This window comes from Xenopus laevis, chromosome 2L (genome assembly GCF_017654675.1).
Source record: "Xenopus laevis strain J_2021 chromosome 2L, Xenopus_laevis_v10.1, whole genome shotgun sequence".
NCBI lineage: Eukaryota > Metazoa > Chordata > Amphibia > Anura > Pipidae > Xenopus > Xenopus laevis.
In genome coordinates this window covers 143,560,994-143,566,929 of record NC_054373.1, presented here as the reverse complement: position 1 = coordinate 143,566,929, position 5,936 = coordinate 143,560,994, and the positions used below count along the sequence as shown (strand labels likewise).

Sequence of the window (5,936 nt, the reverse complement as noted above, 5' to 3'; positions counted from 1 at the left end):
TAATAATGTCCGCGGGTTTAACATATAAAATAACATTTTCAATTTTTTTTTTCCCTTTTCGTAAACAGGAACAACAACAAGTGGAGCAGGAGCAAGATCTGATAGCTGATAGCAGCCCCTGCCACTCCCAGGTAAGAAGGACATAATCAATGAGTAACAAAGATTTATTTTGTAATAATGTCCGTGGGTTGAATTTATAAAATAACATTTACAAAATCTTTTTTTTCCCTTTTCTTAAACAGGAAGAACAACAAGTGGAGCAGGAGCAAGATCTGATAACTGATAGCAGCCCCTGCCACTCCCAGGTAAGAAGGACATAACCAATTGGTAACAAAGGTTTATTTTGTAATAATGTCCGCGGGTTGAACTTGTAAATTAACATTTTCAAAAGCTTTTTTTTTCAGGAAGAACAACAAGTGGAAGAACAACAAGTGGAGCAGGAGCAGGATCTGATAGCTGATAGCAGCCCCTGCCACTCCCAGGTAAGACAGACATAACCAATGGGTAACAAAGATTTATTTTGTAATAATGTCCGCGGGTTGAACTTATAAAATAACATTTTCAAAATCTTTTTTTTCCCTTTTCTATAACAGGAAAAACAACAAGTGGAGCAGGAGCAAGATCTGAGAGCTGATAGCAGCCCCTGCCACTCACAGGTAAGAAGGACATAACCAATGAGTAACAAAGATTTATTTTATAATAATGTCCGCGGGTTGAACTTATAAAATAACATTTTCTCTGTTAATTAGGAAACCGTCGATAGATTTGAAGAGCCCCAATGTGACACCTATGAGGTAACCAACAATGAATTGTTCAGTGGCCCCAATGTATTTAAAAGAACATAGTTACATGCCTCATAAATAATCTCTATCCCAATAACAATATTTACCGAAATTTATTACCAGCATAGGTGCTAAATTGCCTATTCCAACCAATCACCATCTGTTATAAAAACTAGAAATGAAAATTTACAGGTTGTGTTGACTTTTACTGGCAATGCCCTAATAACATTGCTCCTTATAGGCCTCTTATTATTATTATAATCATTACCAAAGTCTTTTTTGATAAGCAAGGGTTACTAGGTTGGATATTTAGTCTGGCTCTTTCTAGTGGGGCACCCTCCACAATTTTCAGCCATTTTTTTTAAACATGAGCTCTGTTAGCTTGATGCTTTCCCATTACAACATCATCATATTCCCAGAGGAGAGTGCTGAACTAACAGCCTGTTTTACCATTGCTCTTAACTAGGGTAATCTGTTGGCTCTTTCAATGTCATCTGCCAAGTAACTACCGAATAATTACAAATAAAACACCAATCCCTAAATAATTACATATACATTTTTTGCGCTTCTTCTTTAAAATGTTGTTGAGTTGATTTGATAACTTGACTTTTATCTCTTAACCAGGAACCATCAGAAACCCCTGACGATACCAACTGCCAGGAAAAACAAAAGCAAGAGCTGGATCTGGGCATGAACAACTGCCAGGTAAGAATAGGAGAGGAAGATTAGGGGCAAATAAAAATCAACCTATGTTTTATGCAAGATTGCATTTTAGCTTCTTTAAGCATTTCGCAACACCTTTTTCGTCTCATTTCTTAACTAGTCTCCAAAACCACCTGACACTAACATTTGTCAGGTAAACAAAAAATCATATGGTCTCAATAGAACAAAAATGGACTTTGCATTTAAGCACTACAGGGTTCAGTTCACATAATAAAAATGTTCCCGCTAAAATTATAATTTTAGCACTTCCCAAAAACAATTGATCTGAGAAAACCTTTTTTGTCTTCCCCAGGAGTATCAGCTTGAAGAAAAGTTCCCGGTAAGCAGCTTTTAAACTGTATTTTGGAACACTAAACAACGCAAAAGCACAGCAAATGGTTTGACTTAAATATTCCAGCCCTCAGCCTTCTACCCTAATACACCAGTTACCAGCTCCCCTACACCTCCTGTTCTTCTCACATATTGGAAAGGTTGCACTATATTAATTCAGTTTTGTATTTATCATGTTTTTAATACAATGTTATGTTTTAGACGCCCAGGACATATCTGCAAATCCTGGAGCCAACAGGACAGGACAGCTACGGGATGAATTATACCGTAAAATATTTTATGGCTTAACTTGTGTCATGGTTTTGGGTAATTCTGTTGATTCTGCCGATTGTTGGTTGTACCCTCTAGAGTTTTTGTCCCTTCTGTGTTTTCCTTGTGCTTCTGAATCTGCCAATAAACCTTCCCATATCCACCCAGTATGTGTATAAGCTTTCCCTAATGTTCCGACACAGTAATGATCAGAGATTCATTGGCTACTTTTGTTGCAGGGTTGGCACCGTAAAGAACAACTGGATGTGTCCGTGACCATCATAAAGGACATAGAGGTAATGAGTCTTGATAATAATAATTATTAGCTACAAATAAACTTTTTTTATACCTGATTTTTAGTAGAAGGAGAACTTGTTTGAAAAATGTATGGGATTTAAGAAATAAGAACAGAGAGAGGCAAACATATTGTGCAATTCTCCTGTAGGGATATTATAAAACTGATATTTTTCAGAACTACAAGTTAGGCTGGGGTATTTGAAATTGTAATTGTATCCATTGTACTGACTTTGCTTCTTTTGTTTGAAACTAGAAGAGAAAAGACATCCTTCAAGAAGTGGAAGTCCTTGAACTTATTAGAGGCCACGAAAACGTCATTGGCTGCTATGGGGCTTATTACCAACATGCCTCTTTAAAGAAGCCCCACTATGAAGGACCGTGGGTAAGGAAGTGTTTATTCAGGTTACAATTTATGCACCAACATGCCAATCAACAGCTCTAATACAAAGAAAACATTTTGGTTGCAAATATTATTCCGTTTGATAAGAAAGAGTCACGGTGCATGTGGATCACTTTGTTCTCAGTTGCACCTGATATTGCAGTTACACCCAGAATGCTTGTGTAGGTCTATTTCTGACTCACATCCACACAGCCTTTTCCCAGACTTCCTAATATAATTATAGACCACATAAATTTATGTGTCAAACGTTCTTTGATTGTTTTCTAGATTTCTATGGAGCGTTGGAATGGTGTAGCGGTGGAAGATCTAATCTACACAAGTGAGCAGTACTCCTTGCATGAAAGCTGGATAGCGTACATCTGCAATGAGGTATTAAAGGTATGTCTCATGTGATCCTCCTTGGCACTTTTCTGGCTAAATCTAGTTAAATTAAGAGCATAAAAAATATTAATATATTTGCTTCATTCATTTCCGAGGGCCTGTGTCATCTGGAAAACAAAAGGGTCATCCATCACGACCTGCGGCCCCAGAACATTATCCTGACAACATCGGCAGATATAAAGATCAGTAAGTGATGCTTAGAATCGGAAAAAATTGATTTATCCATGTTTTTTATTTGATACATTTATAAATGAATATTACAATTCCTGCTTTTGTCATACAATTTTAGGTGATTTCAGCTCTGCCACTATTGGGGAAATGAGTCACAGTACGTCTGGGCGGATTCCATACCTGGCGCCAGAAGTACTGGCCAATTTTGGCAAGAAGACCATATGGTATAACTCTAAGGTATTGTGATATCTTCTCTCTCACTTTATATATAATGTATGTAGCTTACACGAAGTGCACTGCATGGACTTTTTCACTCACTTCACGTGCCCCTCTCATAACAGTGAATCCAAAGCTGTAAAGTGGTTTCTGTGACATGAGAGGGAGAAGCGGAGAGAGAAATTCTCAAATCTGAGTGCAGTGCACAGGAGTATTAGAAACCAACTCCACTTGATTCTTTATGGGGTTTTCCAGCTCAGCCTGGGGTCATTCTTTAGTGATGACGGTCACATCACTTTACTCCTTTAAATGTTTTATATTAGTACAAAGGTCAGATTTTGTATTGTACAGTGAAACCTTAATTTCACACCTTTTGATTTTATTTCCCACATTTTACACATTTTTGTGTGTGGCCCCACTTTTATATGATGTATAATGAATTCCCCTGATTTTCCACTTTCCTGGATCTTACACCACTTTTTTTATAGCCCCCTGTAATACATAAAATGGGAGTTCTACTGTATTTTGTTACTGTGCATTCCAAATAGATAGAAAAAGTATTTTGAATGATCCGCCACTGGAATATTTTGTATGCACTGTGTGTTTTCTTATCTAATTTTTGCCTTTTTTCTTATGTTTTAATACCTAGGCTGACATATGGTCCTTGGGAATATCAGCACTTCAAATGGCGGAAGGCTATTACCGTAAGTAAACCCCAGTGGGTGTGTATGTTAGTACATAAAGAACTGTTTGTTTAGAAAAGTTAGAGGGCATTTACTGTATGTGTCATGCTGTAACACTGAATATTGTTAAATATTAAAAAGTAATGGGCTGAATTACACAAATTTTAATTTTCCAGTTTGTGAATCCGTTATTTTTTCAGTGTGCTGGCAATCGAGAAAGAAAAACAAAATTTAGTAAATTTGAGTTTTTACAAAATTAGAAAAGGTTTCGATTTGAGTAAATTGCCCTCCAACTGTTGCGATTGTCAGTCATTATGTTCTTATGTTGTATTCTCTTACAGCCTAGCATTCAGCAGATTTCCCCAGCAAAAACTCATGAAACGCATCATGCATGGACCTGCACCAGTATTATTGTGGGACAAATGGTGAGTCATTTCAACTGAAACAGGAAAAGAGGGTGAGGTAGAGAGGGTGGGGAAATAAAGGGGAGATGGGAGGGAAATGAAAAGGCAATGAGGGGAGGGGTGGGAATATTAAATGTGGGGAAACAAGCAAGGGATTAGCTTTGGTGAGGCTTATATTAAGGTATTCAGGGCACATGGTTGTTTATTTAACATAAACAATTTTCATTTTGACTTTTGTTTCTTTTTTCCAGGAGCGACAACTTCCATTCATTCGTCGGCCATTGCCTCCAGAAAGATCCAGCTTGGAGGCCGTCTGCTGGAAAGCTCTTATCACACCCCTTCATTTGTAAAATCTTTAATGAAAGGGGTGTGAAGAGCAATATCAAATGGCACCTGCAGTGAGAGGTAAGGGAACTGCTCATTCTCATTACAATTCACTTGATGTATAGATCATATCCACCTTCTGCTCTTATTCTTACTATAGTCTCTGGCTTTACTACATATATTATAATTCTGTAACTAATGCCGCCCATTATATAAGGCTGAGATTTTATTAGGGCAGAGGTCACTGAACTAGGCCACATCTATAGAGAAATGTTATTATTAGTTGTAGTAGTTGACCTTTAAATCAGCAGCAATGGGAATGGGAAATAAATAATAGTAAATACACATAGAAAGAGAATTGCAGAATTATTATACAGATAACCCTTCTTCATGGCTAACACTGAGTATTCTCTCCTTAGGACTGAAGAACTGAAGTTCCAGAACATCATAGCAGCCATCGGGGGAGGGACGGGGGCACAACTGCAGGGCCCTTATGTCATCTTTGGGCCCTGCAGACTTGGGGCATGTTTACTAGGGATGTAGCGAACGTCGGAAAAAAAGTTCGCGAACATATTCGCGAACTTGCGCAAAAACGCGAGCGGTTCGCGAACGGTTCGCGAACCCCATAGACTTCAATGGGAAGGCGAACTTTAACATCTAGAAAAGACATTTCTGGCCAGAAAAATGATTTTAAAGTTGTTTAAAGGGTGCAACGACCTGGACAGTGGCATGCCAGAGGGGGATCAAGGGCAAAAATGTATCTGAAAAATCTGCCTGTGTGTGCTTGGAAGAGATAGTGTAGGGGGAGAGCTGTTAGTGATTTCAGGGACAGATGATAGTAAGTTTGCTGGCTAGTAATCTGCTTGATACTGCTCTGTATTGGAGGGACAGAAGTCTGCAGGGATTTGAGGGACATTTTAGCTTAGGTAGCTTTGCTGGCTAGTAATCTACTGTTCTCTTTAAACAACTGCCATAC

General features: G+C 38.2%; 1 long non-coding RNA gene across 1 annotated transcript; it reads left to right on the top strand.

Moving 5' to 3' along the window:
• Positions 1-3,480: 3,480 nt before the first annotated feature.
• LOC121399659 lies at positions 3,481-4,644 on the top strand. The gene is made up of 3 exons (XR_005965245.1): positions 3,481-3,570; positions 4,199-4,253; positions 4,579-4,644. It is a non-coding gene; the product is annotated as an uncharacterized LOC121399659 (long non-coding RNA).
• Positions 4,645-5,936: the final 1,292 nt, after the last annotated feature.